General features: G+C 42.8%; 1 protein-coding gene across 2 annotated transcripts in view; it reads right to left on the bottom strand.

Moving 5' to 3' along the window:
* Positions 1–25,070, bottom strand: part of LOC123757857 (GTP-binding protein Di-Ras2) — a 211,372-nt gene that overhangs the window by 172,341 nt on the left and 13,961 nt on the right. Inside the window, exon 2 of one of the 2 annotated variants that reach the window (XM_045741741.2) lies at positions 5,322–5,381. The exons of the other annotated variant lie outside the window; for it this stretch is intronic. The gene's annotated coding sequence lies outside the window, so the exon portion shown is untranslated. The remainder of the gene's footprint in view (positions 1–5,321; positions 5,382–25,070) is intronic. 2 annotated transcript variants of the gene reach the window in all.

The following is a 25,070-nucleotide window of genomic DNA, read 5'->3' on the forward strand; positions in this document are numbered from 1 at the left end:
CCTAGATTGGAAATATGCAAATGTCGCGCCTATTTAACGAAATGAGTCAGAAAGAGCTCAGCAGACAACCCCCGTTCGATCAGCCTCACGGAGGGAATCCTAAGGAAGGGAATCATTCATCATCTCATTGTCAGCTATCTAGTAAAATCAGCGCATCATGGGTGCGTTAAAAATAGATCTAGCCTTTCAAACCTGCTCACAGTTTTGGAAACGGTAATAACTATTCGGACAAAGCACTTCCAGCAGGTGTGGGACTGTGGGCAGATACATGTATTTTGCTACCATAGGTACCATATGAAACACTGGCAAGGACGTGGAATAACTGGTAGAATACCAGACTGGATAAAACAATTATTAAAACAAAGAGAGCAAAGGTTCTTCATGGACGGAAATAAACCTAACTAGAAAAATGTCTTGAGTGGGGGTACTGCAAGGGTCCATTTTGGGGCCATCCTTTTTTGTCATTTTGCCAACCATATTTTTTGCCATTTCGACATAGATGAAATATTACAAACCTCATCATCAGATTTGCAAATGGCACTAAGATTCTTGGTAAAGTGTGAAGTGAAGATTGATTCAATACAAAGCGTTACATGAACTCCATAAGTGGTCGGAAGACTGGCAAATGCTTTTCAATGTCGAAAATGCAAGACCTTGCAAGTGGGGTACAACAATGCACATCACAACTACCAAACCAACAACATTATCTTGCAGCAGATTGACAAAGAAAAGAACCTTGGCGTCAGAATCCACCAATCACTGAAAGTTGGAAAACAATTGGGAGTTACAGTAACAAGACAGTGCTGATCTCATCGAAACTTTTAAAATACTGAACTATTTGGAGGATATTGATTCACACCACTTTTTCGAAAGGTCAGATGTAACACAAACAAGGAACAATGGTCTCAAACTCAACAAGCCGCAATGCTGGACAGAAAAGAGGAGAATTTTTCACGCAAAAGGTTATAAACCATTGGAACCGCCTACCCGCCGAAACCGTAAATGCCAAAACACTGCTGAATTTCAAAATCCCTCGAGGACACTAGAGAGATAGTGGCTCTCGGGTAAATTCAGGTAATAAACTCCAGAATACTACACAAGATGCCACATGTTTCCTGACAGCTCCCCTGTCTTATGGCCTCGTCATGTGCAAGTGCCAGTGTGTCTTGTAAAAATATAATACACAAGGTTTAAAAATTAACCAAGAATGTTGGATGACACCCATCTGTCTGTCTGTCTGTCTGTCTGACCTACTCTGATCATCCTCTTCCATCAGCGCTGCTCCTTAATATCATCCAGGCAGCAACATAACATAGGCTCAGCTCCACGCCGGGTGCCAACACATACTGCCAATTACAACGTGAACACGATCCCAATTAGAAGGAAAGACCGACGAGAAACCGAAATATTACCTATTAAAAATAAGCCCTTTTCGAAACGCAGTGACAGATCACCAGGCGAGTGGCAACTGGGATGCTGTTGTGTCTGGAGACGACTAGCAGGCTAATGAAAGGCATCATTTAGGTTAAGTTGGATTGTTAAATCAGTTTTGGCTCAACACATACAAACAATATATAAGTGTTGAAGTGAGAGTATCTATCAATACCAAAGAAAAAACTTATCTAATTCGGTTTATTTCGCAACTCTGCCAACAATGTACACAGACACACACATCTACGTATATATATATACATATATATATATATATATATATATATATATATATATATATATATATATATATATATATATATATATATATATATATATATATATATATATATATATATATATTATTGCTGTTGCGCAGCAACAATAACGTTACATTATGTGTGATTAGGGAGATAAGCAGGTTAATTATGCGACACATAATAATACGTGTGTAAGGGAGAGATGTGGCAGACTCCCCCGAGCGACGCTGTCACTGTGTTAATTACAGCGTCACTCCGCCTCATATTCTCTCACGATGGCCGTGCTCGAATAAATTCCTCTTTTCTAAAATTATATAAAAAAAATAATAAATGTAAATCATTTAAATGTTACTGACGAAAAAGACAAAGATATTAAGTCAGCCTTCAGCTTCGAGAACATTCCGGAAACAAATTATGTTTTTGTGACGTCAATAGTTTTAACTCTCGTTTAATATGCCAGAGGTACGAGTTCTCAAAACCTCGTTAGTATACATTCTTAATACATTTTCTTCAAACATTATAATTAAAGAACATCAGAAAGTGTTTCTAGTATATTTAAGGCCAAAATCATTTAGGAAATCATTAGAATTAACTTCCAAAAGCACGAAATTCTCTTCTTGCTAACCATATGATAATCCACAAATGTCTTTTTTTGCTAATTCAATGTAACATGATATTAAGAACTTAATGCCTCGTAAATATACATCATTTACTGAGAAAATAAACAACAAAACGTTGATTTAAAGTATTCGGGAAGCATGTACATCTTCTATAAAACCAGCAGACGCTCTGGTCACCTCGGGATTTAAGCGACGTAAACACAGGCGCCACGAGGCAGGCAGTCTCACTACTGACTCATGGTTCAACCTCGATGATTAGCGGACGTCTGGCCACCTGCTCCATCTGAGGGTCGGCGGATCGCGTTCAGTTTCGCGATTTTGGATTTTAATAGTGCCGTTTGGCATTCCTATAGAACGGTCCGGATTGTTACGACGCCTGGCGCACATATCACCTTGAGTCACAGGATAGTTGATAGATTTTTAACGTTTTCTGGCTGATTCTTCGGGCGGGGTGATGGTGTCCGGTGCCGGCTTGGCCAAGAGGTGCCGGGAGTTGGTTGGTCTTGGTGGCTCCTGGTGTGCCATCAGCCGTGGTGGGCGGCTGGCTTCTGCTCTGCGGAGGAGCACTGGATGACTTTTTGTGTTTTAGTTGGGGGCCGAGGTTTTGGTTTTGCTACCTGGTGTTATCTGTGTGAGGCGGAGCCGGTGCTTGTCACCCTGAGGAACTCCTGGGACTTCCCAATCATCTACCCGTCTGTATGTGTTTATTTGCTGAAAGGCATATTAGTTTCCGCTGATAAGCGACACTCATTTCACCATTAGGCTTCGCGATTATCCCTTCAAGAGTACGCTGGGGCGCATCCCATCCAACGATTGTCGTCGCCACTAAATCAATAACAACAAGTCTCACTACCCAGCGCTTGGCAACAATGCGACCCTGACCTGTAACCTTGATTTCCGCCAGCAATAATAAACTGCCACTTTCTATAATCTCAGTAATAAGGTACTGACCTTACCCGGCCAGTCTTGTGTAATAGGATAGTTTGTAGATTAGCATAAGATGGGATCCCGTTGTTAGTTCTTAGCTACTTATGTAAACAATTTTAATTTCAACAGCTGGGGTGGTTGTTAAATAGTTTAACTTAAATAAAAATTTAAATAAATAGTTATTAAAAGTTAATTAATATATGCTAGGATAAATATTTGGACGTTTCTAGTTCTATAGTTAATGTATAAACTAGGATATTGCTGCAAGTGACTGACCATCATTTACCAATATATAAGCCGTGGATTATGGATTATATATAAGCCGACAGATATAAGTCGTGCAGGCACCACCTGCGTGTAATAACTTACAAATAACATGTTATTTGGACATACATTACAGGAAAGTGAGACGCAGATGTCTTTTATACACACCTATGACTATCTGATTCAATCCTATGGGGTCAGCCACCTCGCAAGTCGGATCCATGATATCCGGACACATGTGTGAAGTCTCGGTAACAGCTGAGCCTCCCGTGAACAATAATAATAATCAGGGGAAAGCGCCAAGCTATTAAGCATCCCGTGAAGAGACAGCGTCTTCTGTCTTTGTTCACCTTGTCTTGTATGTTGTGATCTGTTCTGCTCTTGTATGTGATTTCTCTTTTGTTGCGATGCTCCTCTGTTCTTTCTGTCGTCTAGGATTGTGAGATATATTTTTACTAGCGTATTCTTGTAGTTTTAGCCTCTTAGTTCTGGCACCAATCTTGTTGCAAACTTCTGTACTTTTCAATTTTGGCTTTATGCTTCACAACGTGCGGAGTCCATGCCGGTGCGGCATATTCCAGTATTGGTCTAACAAATGTTGTGTAGATGGCCTTGAAGGAGTCCTGATTTAGGTTTCTAAATGATGTTTTTATATTTGCCAGCGTTCCAAATGCTGCCGATGTTATCTTGTTTATGTTTGCCTCTGTTGTTAGTTTGGGAACTATATCCACTCCCAAATCTTTTCCTTTCTGATACCTGTAATTGTCTTCCCCTTATGGAGTAGACGCTTGTTCTGGTCTTCTCTTTCTCCCTTTCATATCTTGATAACCTTACATTTGTTGGGAATGAATTCCAGCAACCACTTGTTTGACCGCTTCTGGGTGGTAGTTGTAGTATTGGTGGTGGTAGGGTGGTAGCAGCGGTGGTGAAGGTGATGTAAAGGAGGTTGTGGTGTAGAGGAGAATGGTAGGGATGTTTGGATGTTAATTAGTAAGGAGGGTGTGTGACAGGAGTGGGAGGAGTCCCCCCTCCCCCACCACACACCTGCCACACACAGGCAGACGAGCGTATGTGTGTGTGTGTGTGTGTGTGTGTGTGTGTGTGTGTGTGTGTGTGTGTGTGTGTGTGTGTGTGTGTGTGTGTGTGTGTGTGTGTGTGTGTGTGTGCAAGTAACCTTAATGTAATTTATCCCGATTCTTTTTGCTTGTTAACTCCTGAAACTGTACATGGCCTTAGTCTCAACTACTGTTCCTCCACTTTCAGCCCATTTCACGCTTCTCACTTATCTACTCTGATGGCTCATGCCTTCGGTTCATGCCTTTTGGATCATCTGAGTATCGTTACCATGCCGTCGTTCCTGTTGGTGTTAAACATTATGTTAGTGTTCCCTTTATCAAGGTTTATAAAAAACGTTTGTTCTCATAATGAAGTGTACTCTTACGTTTCCATTTTCAAGCTTGGTGAAATCTAGTTCCGTCAGTCTTTGCTCGTCGCTCAGCCCTTAGTCTTATACCAGACATTTGTCTAGCATTGTCCAGATTCTTGAAGGTTACTTTCTCAAGGCTCCTGAAGGCTACTTTGTCAAGGCTCCTGAAGGCTACTTTGTCAAGGCTCGTGTGGGGTCGACCGCTGGATGTAATGGACTTGAGTCAAGGGCGGACTGCTATATAAAGAAGTAAAGAAAATAATTTGACATGAACGCATGACGGCTGTAAACTGTTCCAGAACTATAATTGGTGCAATTAATACCAAGTCGGTACAATGCTTAGAAGAAATACCTATAAGGGATAATTGGACGCCCCGAGACGGCAACACTCACCCCTCAGTCACGGTGTTGCCACATGCAGCGCCCAGAAGCTCCTCAAACATACGCCTTCAACTGTAAAATCAACAAACAAAAATCTTAATTGTAAATAATTTAACAATTGAGTAATATTGATAGCCGTCTATGCCGTAAATAATTGTATTAATTATTCGATATTCACATTTGAGACAACAAGAACAGCACATTCAACATTGAGAACGACACAAAGAAACAAAAAATGTCGAGTCCAAATTTTATTTGTCGAAAAACTCATCAGCTGTTAAAAGTGCAAATCTTTTTTATCTTATTTTTGATACTCCGGAGCTCTAATCTGAGACATTACCAATCACTCACGCTCCGAGGACGGAGATGACCCAGTGATACCTTACTTAAGTAACCCCTTCTGCTGAAAGACTGGGCACTTCACGAAGCAGTTACGCAAGCACTTACGAGCCTGTACATCTTTTCTCAATCTTTGGCGACTTTGTTTACAATCAGTAAACAGTCAATGAGCTCCGAAGCACCAGGAGGCTGTTTATAACAACAACAGTTGATTGGGAAGTTTTCAAGCTTGTAAACTGTTTAATAAAGGTAAACAAAGGTGACAAAGATTGAGGAAAGATGTACACGTTCGTAAGTACTTGCGTAACAGCTTCGAGAATCTGGCCTAACGGATAAAACAGGGCAGGTAGTGCAGTACCAAGGTTGGTAGCGTAGTACCAGAGGAGGTAGAGCAGTGCGAGGTGAGGCAAAACAATACCCTATATAGTAACACAATTGCCAGAAGGTTACAAGACGAGACCAACACACGATGTGTGTGTTGACACCATCACAGATGACTCCTGGAGGCAGGTTGTGTCACCAGTCTTGTGTTGTCCTACGAGCCTCGTAGCCTGGTGGATAGCGCGCAGGACTCGTAATTCTGTGGCGCGGGTTCGATTCCAGCACGAGGCAGAAACAAATGGGCAAAGTTTCTTTCACCCTGAATGCCCCTGTTACCTAGCAGTAAATAGGTACCTGGGAGTTAGTCAGCTGTCACGGGCTGCTTCCTGGGGGTGGAGGCCTGGTCTAGGACCGGGCCGCGGGGACACTAAAGCCCCGAAATCATCTCAAGATAACCTCAAGATTGTGTTGCCAAGCCTCGCTACACAGGCTCTCCCAACACCCTACATAAACCTCGTCTCAGGCTATGCAAGGCATTAATACGACACACAACTGCCAAACGCACAAAACAGTTTATTATATGATTGCTATTCAAGTTCTTTGTGAAGTTTTAACATATTAAATATCTATAATCTTCTTTTAATATATAACTCTTATATTTAACACCTATATCTATAAAATAGAATGTGTATTTGTTCAAGGTTCGAGGTCAGATGCTTGGGGGGGGGGGGCAGCCTCACCTCAACCTTTCAATATAAATCACATTCGGAAAAAGTGTGCCAAAGGCCAGTCGGTATCGGCCCAAGTGAGAGGCTTTAAGAAATATCGCCGTTTACAGAGAACCCCTCAAATCCGATTTTCATGAAGTCTAGCCTGAAATATTTGCTATGTTCCTCATAAAAGTTGTTCAGCAATTTCAGTGTTTCCAAATAATACATTTTTTAAGAGAGTTCTTAAGACAAGTTAAGAGAGAAAGAGGGAGGACGATTGAGTGAATAGGGATGGAAGTGGAGAAGAAGAAGGAGGGGGGGGGGGGGAGACAGGGGTATATTGGAAGAGGGGAAGAAGTGGGGAAACATGAAGAAGATTTATTTGATGCCTCCTCCCCTCCCCATAGATAAACTCTGTGACAAAATCAAGATTTGCATCACAGACACTTATTTTGAATTTAACAGTATTTGTCAGTATCAAGTAACAGTATCATGGCACTTGTCTGTGTGAACGAGGCCGTGGCACTTGTCTGTTAACGAGGCCATGGCGCTTGTCTGTGTGAACGAGGCCGTGGCACTTGTCTGTTAACGAGGCCATGGCGCTTGTCTGTGTGAACGAGGCCATGGCACTTGAGATATTGAAGCCGTGTCACACAATGCGGTTTGACGATCAAAGGTCAGAGGTTATTATTTCAAAGTCTTTGGAAAAGGTCCAATATCACTACAAAGACAGAGGCCGAATCAATGAGAGACAAATGTGGACTCTTAGTGGCGGAAGTGAGGAATGGATGACTCTCTCTCACAGTGAGAGATGATGAATTTGATCCCTTCTGACCTGCTGGAAGACTGCAACACATGGGGTCTCCTGGCTGGCAAGAGATGGAACCCAAAGTCTGCTGGCTGGCAAGATTTGAATTCCAAATTCCACTGGAAGTCAAGAGTCAAGATCTATGGACCTGCTGGAAGTTAAGAGTCAAGACCTATGGACCTGCTGGAAGGTAAGAGTCAAGATCTATGGACCTGCTGGAAGGTAAGAGTCAAGATCTATGGACCTGCTGGAAGGTAAGAGTCAAGATCTATGGACCTGCTGGAAGGTAAGAGTCATTTCAGAATTACAAGAGTTAATCAGAAAATAATAACCAAATAAATTACAAATCAAATCTTCAACTAGATTACCACACACACAGTTTTTATCAACATCTTAACTGACAAAACATACAATTTGGCCTAATGTGAGTAAGTGTGTCAGGTCTTATTACAGTGAGGTGCTGCTCGTATTCACTGTCACACAGTACATAGGATCATACACAAGACAACAGGCCTAAATTGTACATTGAAGCATATTTCATACATATTTCATAAGGTTACATGCTAATTCATCAACATTATACATGTTTCAGTTTACGAATTTGTAAGTGTAAATTTCTATTTTTCACTGCCACACAAGACAGGGATGGATTCATAAGATATAAAGCTACACAATTAATAATAATAATAATAAATAACGAAAATTCTCGTTCTTCATTCTTTAGAATAGAGAAGCAAGTATAGGAAATTTTTTAGCATGTCTTTCAAACAGTTTAAGATAAATTAAGGTATTGAGAGCAATGAGAACGATTGGGAAGATTGGTAAGTAGACAGAAGACGGAATCTCAAGTGGACAACGACACTGCAGAAGATGTGAACGAAAACAAGAAATCAGCTCAAGTAGAATGGTGAAGAGACGAAGTGATAGTGAAGATAGTGACAAAGAGGGGGAACTGATAGATAGGGGACTGATAGAGGATATATATATATATATATATATATATATATATATATATATATATATATATATATATATATATATATATATATATATGTATATATATATATATATATATATGTATATATATATATATATATATATATATATATATATATATAGAGAGAGAGAGAGAGAGAGAGAGAGAGAGAGAGAGAGAGAGAGAGAGAGAGAGAGAGAGAGAGAGAGAGAGAGAGAGAGAGAGGGGGGGGTAGGAGAAAAGATACTATTCCCATGAACCATCTGCCTGGGACAGGTGGATGACTATCCGCACTTTGGATAGGTCGTCCTAACGGGCAGAGGTAACAAAAAAAAAAAGGTCCAATTGCATGTTGTGAAATTGCATATGAATTGTATTCTGTTTACCTGGACAGAACTAGAAAATGAAATATAGAAACTGAATCACAGAGGCACGGACCATTGGTGTTGCCAGGCTAGGCTATGAGTTCCAACGCTTCCGGTAATTGCCAGGGCGGTGTTCAAAGGAAACAATTTATTTTCAGAGGAGTTCAGAAAATCTACCCCATGAAATTTTTGGAACCTTTGTAATTTCATACTTAAAAAAAAATCCTTTTACAAGTCTCAAACAACTACTTGGTGAATTATTATATACGAGACTGTTGATTGTATGAGAGAGATTGTACATTACAGATTGTTTTTGACAGTGATTAGAATATCAAACCCAATCACCGAGTGCGTAAGACCATTCCAAGAGTCCAGAAGACAAAGCACGACAATATAAAGAGGTTTGTCACAAGACTGGTCCCGGAGCTGAGGGGCAAGAATTACGCGGAATCACAAAATGAGCTGAATCTCGGGTCAATGTAAGAGTGAAGAGCAAGAGGAGGGGGGGGGGGATATGATCACAGCATACAAAATTCAGAGGCGTATTGAGAAGACAGGCAAGCCCATTTTCTCTGACATGGGAAAGGCCGGAACGATGGGACATAGATGAATGAGCCAGGAGAGAGAGAGAGAGAGAGAGAGAGAGAGAGAGAGAGAGAGAGAGAGAGAGAGAGAGAGAGAGAGAGAGAAAGAGAGAGAGAGAAAGAGAGAGAGAGAGAGAGAGAGAGAGAGAGAGAGAGAGAGAGAGAGAGAGAGAGAGAGAGAGAGAGAGAGAGAGAGAGAGAGAGAGGTATACTGGATTGAGTGATTGGTTGTCAGCTGTTTCCACTTACGAAGCTTCCTGGCGCCTTGCCGCTGTGGACGCCCACTCTTGGATACGGACTCTCTGACAGTGAGAGGTTGTAATCTTTTAAATTTTGTATTATCTCTCTCTTCCTCCCTCTCTCCCTCTCTCTCCCTCTCTCTCCCTCCCTCAACTATTCAAACCACACCGAGGAAAATAAACATACAACAGACTGTTGTCTGCGTCCCTTCACTCCGAGAACATAACAAAGCAGCAATTACAAAAATCGTGTGTGGCGGTGGTGGGAGTCCCGTTTAAACAAAGGAGTAACGCTAGGACTGTCCTCCCGCTTGACGAGCGCAAGTCGCCAGGCACCACAAGAGACTACCACCATTCACTAGGCTACAATGGCCCCTGCAAGCCTCACAATTGCAAGAGAACGCTCCATAATGCACACAAACTTCCTGGTTTGTGTGCATGTATTATATACTGATCGGCTGTATACGTAGGTTTCAGGTCATACTCCTCAGGGGGGTTCATTTTCACCACTGAAACAAAATCTGCGAAAATATCCCCGGATTTTTACAATTAGCAATGATGAGAAAGAAGCGTTTTTTCGGAAACGTTCTCAATAAATTATATAACTTCTGCTATACTTTTCCAATATATAAATCTATAGCTTTCATTTATTTAAAAAAAAATCAATGAAAGCTACATTTATTTTTTTTATAAATAAATGAAATAATTCTGATTTTGGTATTATTATTATTATTATACTAAAAAGAAACTAACTTTTGTAGCATTTTATTTAAAGTGTTTTTATTCATTTATTATGTTTATTTATCCGTCGTAATTATCAAGTGATGTAAAGAGTGGCAGAGAACATCAATATTCAAGGTAAGAATGTGAGGTGAATAGAGAGAAGATGAGAAGTATACCATAGGAGTTAAAGAGAAAGTTTACTCCATAACCTTCACAAGCAAGTAGAATACATCATAGAGAATTATGCACATTATTAAATAAACACTTAATTGTATTTTTGGGAGGGATATGGGGTTAGTCTTAAAGACCTGTCACTCTGTATGATTATTAAGACCATCACATTAGTCTACCGACCATTCAGAAAGTATAGTTCTGAACTATTGTTTTAGCTAAAGTAAACTTCGAGTAAAAATACACCGGGTAACGGGTTATACCGCTCGCTGAATATACACCGTGTAATGTTTTTATTAACTAATAAAATTGCAGTGAAATACGAAACTTAAATTAAATAAAAGCTTAAATAAAAAGCAAAAATGCCACTCGCGGATCTCTCTTAGCAACCCAACCCCGATTTCTAAACACTGATATGTTAATGCACCAAAATGTGCGCGTTGTATTCAAGTTTAAGCAGAGTCAGAAGCGCGAATAATTGGGAATTACAAATAGCGTTGTTATAGATGAAATTAATTTATATTTCTCGTTTTCAGTTGAGCGGGGGAAACGAGCCCGCGTGAATACACTCCCTTGCTGATCCCCTAAAACTCGGATTTCCGCCTAAATCTTCCTTCTTCGTTGTTGTTTCTCCCTGTCCTAGCTTCTGCCAGGTGTTTATTTAGATATTTAAGCAGATTCCCTGGAAACACAAACCGTAACTGTCTCTATTTTCCGCTTGTTACAACTTGTAATAAAGTTGTTACATCTTGGCTTAATGTGTTTATGACGTATTAGAACGTTGTTACAACTTGCTATATTGGTTGTTATAACCGGTTAGGAGGTGGTAAAGCTTGTTCGAACGTTGTAGCAACGTCGTAATTTCAGTGTGTGTTTGGCGGGTTCTTCCCTCATATACGGCAAGACAGTGGATAAGGCTGAGTCTAGACACACTGGGTAGGAAACGGTTATACAAATTTCCTCTATGAGTCTTCAACTTCACTTTACCAACGAGACTATTTCACCAATCATTTTCTGTTTCTCCATTTCCTCTCCTTTGGATTTGGTGCATCTTTATGCACCATTTCCACTCCCCCTCACCCCTCCTACCCCTCTCGTCTTCTCTGTTATTGTTGTTGTTTTAGATTTAGCTTCTCAGAACGAAATGTCCATGTAGCACGGGCTATGGTGAGCCCGTAATCCCGTTTTCTCAAAACACCCCACATGTAAAGCCACTGCACCTCTCTTTCAACACCCCCGCCACCAGCCTTCCCTTTACACCCCCAGCCAGCCCTCCAACACCCCTTTTGCCAGCCCCTTCCCATTTGCAGTTGATCCGGCTTCCTAATACTTATCTGCTTATCTGGCCACTTGAGGGATTTGTAGGTAGAGCCAGAGCTGGGGAGACAGAAAGGCAATCAGAGAGACAGATTAAAATCGACAGAGAGAGAGAGAGAGAGAGAGAGAGAGAGAGAGAGAGAGAGAGAGAGAGAGAGAGAGAGAGAGAGAGAGAGAGAGAGAGAGAGAGAGAGAGAGAGAGCCAGACAGAGAGGGTGGGGGAGGCTAGGGAGGGAGAGATGCGTGTTATGTATCTATGTAGATACATAACACATACATCGCCCACTGTGTTTAACAAGGTCACCAGCTGACCGCCCTCCCTGGCACCCTGGGGGCGAGCACGATAAGCAGGCGATGAGTCACAATAACGTGGCTGAAGTATGTTGACCAGACCACACACTAGAAGTTGAAGGGAGGACGACGTTTCGGCCCGGACCATTCTCACAATCGACTTGAGAATGGTCCAGGACGGGCCGAAACGTCGTCGTCCCTTCAACTTCTAGTGTGTGGTCTGGTCAAAATGAGTACGATAATCTACCGTGGGATGTTGTTGTTGTTTAAAGTTCGCTACTTGAAACAAAAAGTTCCAAGCAGCACGAGCTATGGTAAGCCCGTAGGTTACCGTCGGAGTTGCAGGTATCAAGTCGTTTATGTCAATATATGCATCCCAGCTGGCACTCTGGGCTGCGGCCTACTACTCCCAGTCCCAGTGTCATATTTTCTATGTCCCATATTACAACTCTCTTCCTCTTCGTCTCCCCAGCCGCTCTAATCAATAATTTATATTTATTAAATGACTATCAATACCAGCTTGCTTAGGCAGACATATATGTAATCATCAGAAGAAATCACCAAGCTGGGAAGGTTACTGAGCATCGTCTGTGTCGCGGGTTATCCACAAGGTCCTAGAAGTGGCCCAGGATGCACATACTAACTAGACGAAACAAGGAGAAGTCCTGCAGCGTCAAAGGTATGGGAGTCGGCGAGTGACGTGACCGCGGGACAAGTGACTGAGAGGGACGGCGGGAAAGCACGACCGACGATCAGGATATCCACGAGGTTCACAACTACAGGCTGGACAATGCAGTTCAGACAATAACGAGCAGGGAGAGTGAGGTGGTTTGACAGCTTCCAGCTGTGTTTCTTAGCTCGGCGCGCCCGTGGTTGCTCTGGTCTGGAGCACCACATTTCAACGGAACTATTCAGTACGGTGTAAGTTCACGGGCTCGCTCTCTCTCTCACCGTTATCAGCACGTCACCAGTCACTGTCACCGTGGGCTACCATGCCCCTGCCATGGTGGGCCTCGTAGCCTCACTGCCATAAATATATGAGACAGGTGGTGGAAATTGTATTCACAGTGAAATGACTTTTTCACTTTTTTGTTTTTTTCCTTATTAAATTTTACATTTAAAACACTGTGTATATTTATTATATTTAAAACTATTGTCTTTGCAGCAGAAATACTCCATAAATTCCAAAGACTTTCTTTTGGTGGACATGACTATTAAATGCTCCTCCCGGAGCTTTATATTGGAGGTGTATTCTCTCAACATTACTTCTTTACAAACACAAGAAACAATAATGATCAATACAAACGTGTCTTTCTTGCTCCAAAGAGTGTTTGTTGTCGTGTAATCAGTTATTGATTATAAATTCTAGAAGAGAAGATGACATATTCATCGCGGGGTATATTACATGTTCACTGCTTCTCGCTGAATATATAAACGGAGAATATACTCAAGTCTTTGGTTATGTTTAATCAATAATCCTTTTTGGTGGTCTTAACAACCCTTTATGGTGGTCTTAACAACCCTTTATGGTGGTCTTAACAACCCTTTATGGTGGTCTTAACAACCCTTTATGGTGGTCTTAACAACCCTTTATGGTGGTCTTAACAACCCTTTATGGTGGTCTTAACAACCCTTTATGGTGGTCTTAACAACCCTTTATGGTGGTCTTAACATCCCTTTATGGTGGTCTTAACAACCCTTTATGGTGGTCTTAACAACCACCAGGGGGTTGAAAGACCTTAAGCACCATTTCCAATCCAAAATAATTCATCAAATAATTACACCAATTGTTGTATACTGAGTAACGATGTAAACGCATACACTTGAGTTTACTTTATACCAGAATTGTGTTATCAGAGAAGTAAACTCGTTGGATGATCAGCAAACCATTATGACGGGCTTAATTATACTCCAGAGGACGAAAACCCTTCAATCCGTCAGCGGGCAAAACAATGAGGCCAAATATGGAGTATTGTGCTCAGGCCTGGCGGAGATGAAAGAAGGATGTGTCGATACTTTTCTGAAAAGATCTCTGGAGTGATTATCAGAGTAACGTGCTGATGACCACTGTCCTTATAGTCTGATAGACGGGCGTGCTGTTGCCTGGAGACCGCCAGCCTCCCTGTCTGACGGTGGAGCGTGCTGTTGGCCGGCGCTCACTGTCTGTTGGCCGGTGCTCTGTTGGCTGGTGCTCACTGTCTGTTGGCTGGCGCTCACTGTCTGTTGGCTGGTGCTCATTGTCTGTTGGTCGGCGCTCACTGTTGGCCGGCGCTCACTGTCTGTTGGCCGGTGCTCTGTTGGCTGGTGCTCACTGTCTGTTGGCTAGCGCTCAATGTCTGTTGGCCGGCGCTCACTGTCTGTTGTTGGTCTGTTGGGGGTTGATATCACACCGAACCTGTTCCCAGAGGCCCACATCAAAAGGATATCATCAGCGACATATGCTAGACTGGCCAATATAAGAACTGTCTTTAGAAACTTGTGTAAGGAATCGTTCAGGAAATTGTAAACCACTTATGTAAGACCAATCCTGGAGTATGCAGCTTCAGCCTGGAGTCCATATCTGGTTAAACACAAGACAAAGTTAGAGAAGTTTCAGAGGTATGCCACCAGACTAGTCCCGGAACTGAGAGGTATGAGCTACGAGGAAAGGCTAAGGGAATTGAACCTTACATCCCTGTAAAATAGAAGAGTAAGGGGAGACATGATAACCACCTACAAAATTCTCCGGGGGAATTGACAGGGTGGTCAAAGACAGACACTATAGCACTGGTGGAACACGAACAAGGGGACACAGGTGGAAACTTAGTACCCAGATGAGCCACAGAGACATTAGAAAGAATTTTTTCAGTGTAAAAGTAGTTAACAAATGGAATGCATTAAGCAGTGATGTGGTGGAGGCTGACCCCATACACAGTTTCAAATGTAGATTTGATAGAGCCCAATAGGCTCAGGAATCTGTACACCAGGTGATTGACAGTTGAGAGGCGGGACCAAAGAGCGAGAACTCAACCCCCGCCAGCACAATTAGGTGAGCACACACACACACACACACACACCTCTATCAGATATAGAGGTGACAGCAGAGGAGGTAATGAAACAGTTGACAACTCTAGATGCAACTAAAGCAGTTGGACCAGACAAAGTATCACCGTGGATACTAAAAGAAGCAGCACAGGCCCTCAGCGTGCCTCTGGCAATGATCTTTAATGAGTCACTTATGTCAGGAGAATTGCCCAGTTGCTGGAAGAAGGCAAATGTCGTGCCGATCTTCAAGAAAGGAGATAGGGAGGAGGCACTTAACTACAGACCTGTATCACTGACAAGCATCCCCTGTAAAATACTGGAAAGAATAATTAGGCTGCGACTGGTTGCACACCTGGAGAACATTAGGTTTGTGAACAAACATCAACATGGGTTCTGGACAGGGAAATCGTGCCTAACAAACCTTCTGGAATTCTATGATAAAATAACGAGGATAAGACAGGACAGAGATGGTTGGGCAGACTGCATATTTCTGGACTGCCAAAAAGCCTTTGATACAGTACCGCACATGAGACTGCTGTTCAAGCTCGAGAGGCAGGCGGGGGTGGGGGGAAAGGTCCTAGAATGGATAAGGAACTACCTAACAGGAAGGAGCCAAAGAGTTACGGTAAGGGGCGAGAAGTCGGACTGGCGAACAGTAACAAGTGGAGTACCACAAGGATCGGTGCTGGGACCAATTCTATTTTTTGTATATGTTAACGACATGTTTACAGGCGTAGAGTCCTACATGTCGATGTTTGCGGATGATGCAAAGTTGATGAGAAGAGTTGTGACAGATGAGGATTGCAGGATCCTCCAAGAGGACCTGAACAGATTGCAGAGATGGTCAGAGAAATGGCTACTAGAATTCAACACGAGCAAATGTAAAGTTATGGAAATGGGACTAGGAGATAGGAGACCAAAGGGACAGTACACAATGAAGGGGAACAGCCTACCTGTAACGACGCGTGAAAGAGACCTGGGTGTGGACGTAACACCTAATCTATCTCCTGAGGCACATATTAATAGGATAACGACAGCAGCGTACTCTACACTGGCAAAAGTTAGAACATCATTCAGAAACCTAAGTAAGGAGGCATTTAGGGCGCTTTACACTGCCTACGTAAGGCCAGTCTTAGAGTATGCCGCCTCATCATGGAGTCCCCATCTGAAGAAGCATATAATGAAACTGGAAAAGGTTCAGAGGTTTGCAACGAGACTCGTCCCAGAGCTACGAGGGATGGGGTATGAAGAGCGCCTGAGGGAACTGTGCCTTACGACACTAGAAAGAAGAAGGGAGAGGGGGGACATGATAGGAACGTATAAGATACTCAGAGGAATTGACAGAGTGGACATAGACGAAATGTTCACACGGAATAGTAACAGAACGAGAGGACATGGATGGAAGCTTGAAACTCAGATGAGTCACAGAGATGTTAGGAAGTTTTCTTTTAGCGTGAGAGTAGTGGGGAAATGGAATGCACTTCAGGAACAGGTTGTGGAAGCAAATACTATTCATAATTTTAAAACCAGGTATGATAGGGAAATAGGACAGGAGTCATTGCTGTAAACAACCGATGCTCGAAAGGCGGGATCCAAGAGTCAATGCTTGATCCTGCAGACACAACTAGGTGAGTACAACTAGGTGAGTACACACACACACACACACACACACACACACACACACACACACACACACACACACACACACACACACACACACACACACACACAGATTCAACTCTTATACCATTCTCTTTGACGAAGCATCAAGCTGTGACTAAGGCTCTGACACAAGGACCAAACACTGGGGAGAGAGGGGGGGGGTCTCTTAACATCATCATAATACCAAAGGAATTAGTTCTTCAACTGTTCCGGCTGACTGAACCCACTCGAATAAGAATGAATAAGAATGAAGAGATGTTTATTTCACCCATCTGCCATAAGCAACCTTGAGCGATGCATTATAGTCGCATTTTTACGGAAAACCTAATTCCAATTTCTAATAAATAATACTAATAACATTAATAACAATAATAATAAAAATAATAATAATTTTTCCTCACCACAGACACACTTACATATGTTTGGCAGAGAATTATAGATATGCTCCAGAATATCTATAATTCTGGAGCATTATAACCAGAACTAGATATGCTCTTGAATATCCTGAGTGATTATTACATGGTAAATATTAATCTACAAGAATGTAACTAATGATTACACAATTTCAGAAGTTCCTGAATTTAACTGAGGGTGAGCATCTCTCTAGTGGCCTCGGCGGTGACAGGAAGCCAACGGATTGTCAAACGTCTGCTAATTTTCCTTATGCTTTTTATCCCGCTGAATTTCGAACTGCATTAACGCCTTCGGTCTCGCTTCATGCAGGTCTGCGTTCAATCCCCGACCGTCCAAGTGGTTGGGCACCATTCCTTCTTCCCGTCCCATCCCAAATCCTTATCTACATCCCTTCCCAGCGCTACATAGTATTAGTGGCATAGCACTTTCTGCCGATAAATGACCTTACCTTGCGTGTTTAAAAGATAGCAATCCTTCTGAGCACGCAAGTATTCAAAAGATAATAATAGTTTGTATGCACACTACACAAGCTTGAGCGCTGGAACACTCATACATGAAGCTCAGAGAGCAGGGCAGGGATTCCCCTCCCTGGTCAAAGATAATTGTTTAGTTCTCGTTTTGTTATGTTGTGGTACAGCCCTAGTTATGTCCTAGTGTGACAATCAGAGAGAGAGAGAGAGAGCGAGAGATAGAGAGAGAAAGAGAGAGAGAGAGAGAGAGAGAGAGAGAGAGAGAGAGAGAGAGAGAGAGAGAGAGAGAGAGAGAGAGAGAGAGAGAGAGAGAGAGAGAGAGAGAGAGAGAGAGAGCAAAAGTGCATACATTTGCCAAACGAAAACTCAAGTTGTGTAAAAGTTGTCTCGTTAAACTGAGCGGAATTTAAGTCCTCGTAAGTCCTCTCTTTCTCTCGCGTTTTCCAGAGCGCTGCTCTCAGCAACAACAACAACAACACATACCCTTTCAAGTTGCGTTTGTGGAGAGCACTCGATGTGCAGCGGAGTGTGGCACAGTAGCCTGCCTGAGGCACAGTCAAGATCTGTGCAACCCCCAACCCCCCACCCCCCACCCCCCACCCCAGACACGCTGTGTAACCCCCCCCCCCATCTCATCCACACAGCAGGGAGCCTTGTAAGTCACATGCGATATTTTTTCCCCCCCGCACGATTCTCACGGAACATTACCGTCAAGGTACGAGTTTGTTTACAGTGACCGCAGACCCCACGCCCCCTGGTGTGTGTGTGTGTGTGTCTGCGGAGGATGTCTTACTTGTGGCTGCTCTCTTAGTGTCCTTCACACTACGCCTCTGCCGTCCCTCTGCGTGTGTGTGTGTGTGTGTGTGTGTGTGTGTGTGTGTGTGTGTGTGTGTGTGTGTGTGTGTGTGTGTGTGTGTGTGTGTGTGTGTGTGTGTGTGTGTGCGTGTGTGTTGAAATATTTTCGGGCATTTTTACCAAATGCTCAGAGGAACCTAACACAGAAGACAGGCAACAGAACTGCTCTCTCTCTCTCTCTCTCTCTCTCTCTCTCTCTCTCTCTCTCTCTCTCTCTCTCTCTCTCTCTCTCTCTCTCTGTATATATATATATATATATATATATATATATATATATGTTAGTCTCCGTGGTGTAGTGGTAAGACACTCGCCTGGCGTTCCGCGAGCGCTATGTCATGGGTTCGTATCCTGGCCGGGGAGGATTTACTGGGCGCAATTCCTTAACTGTAGCCTCTGTTTAACGCAACAGTAAAATGTGTACTTGGATGAAAAAACGATTCTTCGCGGCAGGGGATCGTATTCCAGGGACCATAGGATTAAGAACTTGCCCGAAACGCTACGCGTACTAGTGGCTGTACAAGAATGTAACAAATCTTGTATATATCTCAAAAAAAAAAAAAAAAAAAAAAAATATATATATATATATATATATATATATATATATATATATATATATATATATATATATATATATATATGTCGTACCTAATAGCCAGAACGCACTTCTCAGCCTACTATTCAAGGCCCGATTTGCCTAATAAGCCAAGTTTTCATGAATTAATGTTTTTTCGTCTACCTAACCTACCTAACCTAACCTAACCTAGCTTTTTTTGGCTACCTAACCTAACCTTACCTATAAATATAGGTTAGGTTAGGTTAGGTAGGGTTGGTTAGGTTCGGTCATATATCTACGTTAATTTTAACTCCAATAAAAAAAAATTGACCTCATACATAGAGAAAAGGGTTGCTTTATCATTTTATAAGAAAAAAATTATAGTAAATATATTAATTCAGGAAATCTTGGCTTATTAGGCAAATCGGGCCTTGAATAGTAGGCTGAGAAGTGAGTTCTGGCTATTAGGTACGACATATATATATATATATATATATATATATATATATATATGTCGTACCTAGTAGCCAGAACGCACTTATCAGCCTACTATGCAAGGCCGAATTTGCCTAATAAGCCAAGTTTTCATGAATTAATTATTTTTCGACTACCTAACCTACCTAACCTAACCTAACCTAACTTTTTCGGCTACCTAACCTTAGGTAGGGTTGGTTAGGTTCGGTCATATATCTACGTTAATTTTAACTCCAATAAAAAAAATTGACATCATACGTAATGAAATGGGTAGCTTTATCATTTCATAAGAAAAAAATTAGAGAAAATATATTAATTCAGGAAAACTTGGCTTATTAGGCAAATCGGGCCTTGCATAGTAGGCTGATAAGTGCGTTCTGGCTACTAGGTACGACATATATATATATATATATATATATATATATATATATATATATATGTTATGTGTGTGTGTGTGTGTGTGTGTGTGTGTGTGTGTGTGTGTGTGTGTGTGTGTGTGTGTGTGTGTGTGTGTGTGTAATTGATAAATTATGTATGTATATGTATAGAATTCATACATGTCATACAGGGCGAGGCAACGTTTCTGCAGATTTACTTTAGACGGAATGTAGTACTGTGAAAAAATTCTGCATACGAATGCACATATATTCGTCATCCTGTGCTCATGCTACAACATATGTTGGTACGGGACTCCCCTACATGCTCGTGGACACGCGGTCACACGCCGCGTGTCTTAACCTCAAAGACACGCTCCAGGGGATATTCCTCATATATCATCTGTGGCGGCTTACACGTCAAGGACACTGAGAGGAGAATCTTCGTTGGCTCCTTAATGCTTCCCAAATCTGTTGCTCAGCATCTTTCTTTGCTCACCACATTTATATTCGTGCCATTTCCTTTCTTCCACGTCTACATGTCCGTCATTCGTTGTCTAAACATCTACACTTGTGTTGCTGTGTGAAGCAACACCGCGCAGTAGTGACATCCAACACTCCCTCCACCCCCTTCCCCCCTTCTGATAACACAATGGCGTCTCCTTAATCCTATTTCTTTTAGGGCCGCTGATGCAGATGTTATGTTGAAGGGATGCAGGAGCAGATGTTATCTTGTAGGCCTGTTGGTGTAGATAATAATATAATAATAGTTCACTGTGTCGGGGGGACAGGAAGCCAGAGAGTATTCAAACACGTTTTGGCTTTTATCGAGCTTCCAGTTCTCTGGCGACCATTTCTCTGGCGACCAGTTCCCTGGCGACCAGTTCTCTGGCGACCAGCTCTCTGGCGTCCAGTTCTCTGGCGACCAGCTCTCTGGCGTCCAGTTCTCTGGCGACCAGCTCTCTGGCGACCAGTTCTATGGCGACCAGCTCTCTGGCGTCCAGTTCTCTGGCGACCAGCTCTCTGGCGACCAGTTCTCTGGCGACCAGTTCTCTGGCGACCAGCTCTCTGGCGACCAGTTCTCTGGCGACCAGCTCGTCAGCGTGCAGGTCTCCATGGAAAGAGTCCAACAAATAGCCACCATCATTCCAGCTGTTCTTGGTGATGTCGCCGCATTGAGGAAGGTCATTATTCTTCCAGGACAGTTATTGATGGAGCAACATTTCTCATCGTGTGGTCTTCAATATCTGCGTCAGCGTCCTCTTCGTGTAGAGCCACTTGAAGTGAGCGAGAGCATCCTCAAGCATCGCCCTGAATGATCGATGTTGTGTCCATGACCTTAACAGGAAGTTGCAGATCAATGAGACGAGTGAGATGGTCGGGAGCCTTGTTGCATCACTAACCACGGGACCTCTGCTGCCATGGTTCAACTGGAAGAGTTGCTCTCCGCGCCCAAGTTCATTCCTGTTTTGCCACGACACTCGGCGTAATGATAGTCGACCTTCAGTACACTGGGAGTGCAGACAGTACACCAGGTGGGACCTCTGTGTGCATGAGAAGCGCTCTCCAAGGCTTATTTCCCAAAGGATCTTCATTTTTATGAGCATTACAGATATTATCCAATATTCGACGAAGATATTTGGAAGCAGTATTACACGATACGGCTTCCAAATATTACAAGAACACTTTATCAAGCTAACAAAGACAGCACAACATAACACATGCAGCAAAGACAGGTTAACAAATATAACAAAGACCATATACAGTGTCACGAGCCTGCCAGAAGTCCAGTCAAACATAAAATTATGTCGACCGTCTAATTATATGCGTGCATGATGAACCTTTAGCTGGACAATAGGGGCCGACCACGGCACGGGAGACTCGTGTGGGGTGAGGTGTGGCGCTGTGGGCTCCACCGTGTGTGGTGAGGTGTGGCGCTGTGGGCTCCACCGTGTGGGGTGAGGTGTGGCGCTGTGGGCTCCACCACAGAGCTGAGTGAGAGACATATCCCATCAGAAGTCCCAGACTGATACAGGGGGTGAGACAGGAGGTAATTAGCAGCGAAGGAGACCTTATGTGATATTCGAGGCTGATACACCAGCCCATTCTCCTAAAGTTTCCCAACGTTAAGAAAACGGTCAAGTTAAGGTGTCCTTATCCTAACCTACCAGAGGACCCAAAGCAGAAAACGGAACAGTACGTCACTTTCGTGAGCCGCTTCCATTTTCTAGTACGACAATTTTCAGATTTATGCGACGCATACGAGTAAAAAGCGACGTTCCCTGTAGGAGGACAGGTTGGGCACATAAGGAGGACGCAGGGAACGGCATAAGAAGGAACCGTTTCCAACAGGGTGGCCTGACGGCTGAGTGGACAGCGCTCGGGATTCATAGTCCTAAGGTTCCGGGTTCGATCTCCGGTGAAAGCGGAAACAAATGGGTAGAGTTTCTCTCATACTGATGCCCCAGTTCTCCTAATGTAACTGGGAGTTAGACAGCTGTTACGGGCTGCTTCCTGGGGGTGTGTAACAAAAAGGAGGCCTGGTCGAGGACCGGACCGCGGGGACGCTAAGCCCCGAAATCACCTCAAGATAACCATCTGAAGATAACATGACGATGTTGACAAGCGCCGCAGCTGGACTAGTAAATATAGGTCTGGGTTGTGGGGAAGGGAAGGGAACTGTCAGGAGAAAGCGCCAAGCCATTAAGACTATATAGCCCTGGGAAGGGGGTCAGGATTAGGATTAGGGATGGGACGGGGAAGAAGGAATGGTACCCAACCACTTGGACGGTCGGGGATTGAACGCCGACCTGCATGAAGCGAGACCGTCGCTCTACCGTCCAGCCCAACGTTGTGTTGTGGGGGAAAATACGTAAATGTATGATCATTACAGAAGAGAGAGACGGAAGGTGATGATTAAATATATAACGTAACTTGGAATAAAGTCGAATAAAGCATTTAAAGAAACGAAAGTGTGTTTCCCAGTGGAGTTTAGAAGTTCGAGAAGTTCTCACGAACTCGTAAAACTTTATAATTGACTCGGATGGAAACTGTCGTAAGGATTATGTCCACAGCACGGACGATAGACGTGTAAATACCAACAATTAGGAGTATAGAGAGTTCTGTTTCTGAGAGAGGGTATAGAGAGCGTTTCTGCCCGAAACGCTTTGCGTAATAGTGGCTTTAGGCATTGTATGTACTAGCTCTATCTATAAAGCCAACAAACTTTGTAAATCTCTTTATGTATGTACCTTACCTAAATAAAGATTATTATTATTATTATTATTATTATTATTATTATTATTATTATTATTATTATTATTATTATTATTATTATTATTATTATAGTTATCTAAATATCAGTCGAAGGAAATCTCGAGAGAGTAAATGTGAGGAATGAGATCAAAGAAAATATAGAATAACATGATAGCTAACGTGAAAGGAGATCAAAACGAAGTAAAGCATGTGATATATAAGCTATCGGAGGCGTCCATAGCCTCGTTTTGCATTTTTTCCCGTCCTCCAAGCACTCTCTCGGGCCCTAGAGCAAGCATGTGTGTAGCAGCGTAATTCAGAAATTACGCCATTAATGGTAAGAAAATCCACTGGGGCTTTGAGGTGACTCGGACGCGCGACCAAGGTAGTGCCAGCCACATACTCTACCACTGTACCACTACTGATTTGCTAAAAGTTATACAACCAGATTTCTACTGAAATGACAGGGAGTCTGGAGGTCCCTCCTGAAGCCAGTCCAAGTTATGCGTATATTCCCCAAGCACTCGGGTACAGGCAACACCATAGTCCTTCCTGTGTTTTCAGTAGAAATCCGGTTGTATGACTAACCGGTATTAATGGTACGGTAATGGTAATTAATGGTATTTAACCGGTCATTGATGGTACCGTGGAAGAGTATGTGGTTGACAATGCCTTGGTCGCGTGTCCCAGTCACCTCAGAGCCCCGGTGGATTTTCTCCGTGATGCATATCAACGGTCGTGTGAGTTTCTGTGTGTACTTACCTAGTTTACCTAATTGTGCTTGCGGGGGTTGAGCTCTGGCTCTTTGGTCCCGCCTCTCAACTTCCGTTCCTGTTGCAGGGTCATTCGGTCCAGCTTCTGCATTGGCCCGTGGTCTTGAAGTGGGTAGAGTGTAACTGTGTATTAACTGGTTATTAATTGCTGGTCTAGATTTCTTGATATGCAGCGCTTCATTGATGTCTAATCTTCTATTGCCATTGTATCTATCAATTATTTCCATGTTAATCGTCAAAATATCTCTGTTGATCGTCTCGTTGTGTGTGGCGATTATATGTTCATATAAACATATTATCAAACAAACATATATATCATATATATGTATTATATATGAGGGTGCATAATACATGACTAATATATTAGTTAGTCATATATAGTGTCATTAATATATTAGTCAAATACAACATAGTCAAGAAAGAGTAATACAGTTTGAGACTAATGAGTGTTAGGCAGTGATGAACAGGACTGAGTGAGGCGGCGCTGGTGTGATGGCCTGCAAGGATTCCCACCCACTTGGACTGATCGATACAGCAACGGCCTCGCTTCTTGCTGGGTTCACGTTCGAGCCCTTATAATCCAAGCGCACAAGTCTGAGGTAGATACAAAGCTTGCCAAAGCCACCTTACTTAATTCCTGCATTATCCTCTTACCGCTTTATCCACTTAACGGAAAACTTTAATTATGACATTATGCTCTCGTAAGTTCTCCAGGAATGTTAAATAAACATTTTCCTCCCGACATCAACATTATCGGCAGTGTTTTGTTTGTTAGGTAAGAAGAATATTCTTACTTCTTGGCTCAAACTCAAGTCTTTTAATGAAGAAGTTGTGGACGATCTCGAAGTTCTCAAATTCGGTATTATCTGCTTGGTCAGTCACTTGGGCTAGACGGTAGAGCGACGATCTCGCTTCGTTCAGGTCGGCGTTCAATCCCCGACCGTCCAATTGGTTGGTCACCATTCCTTTCCCTCCGTCCCATCCCAAATCCTAATCCTGATCCTTTCCAGTGCTATATAGTCGTAAAGGTTTGGTGCTTTCACCTGATAGTTCTCTTTCCTTT

The sequence above is a fragment of the Procambarus clarkii genome, chromosome 40 (assembly GCF_040958095.1).
Source record: "Procambarus clarkii isolate CNS0578487 chromosome 40, FALCON_Pclarkii_2.0, whole genome shotgun sequence".
Classification (NCBI taxonomy): domain Eukaryota; kingdom Metazoa; phylum Arthropoda; class Malacostraca; order Decapoda; family Cambaridae; genus Procambarus; species Procambarus clarkii.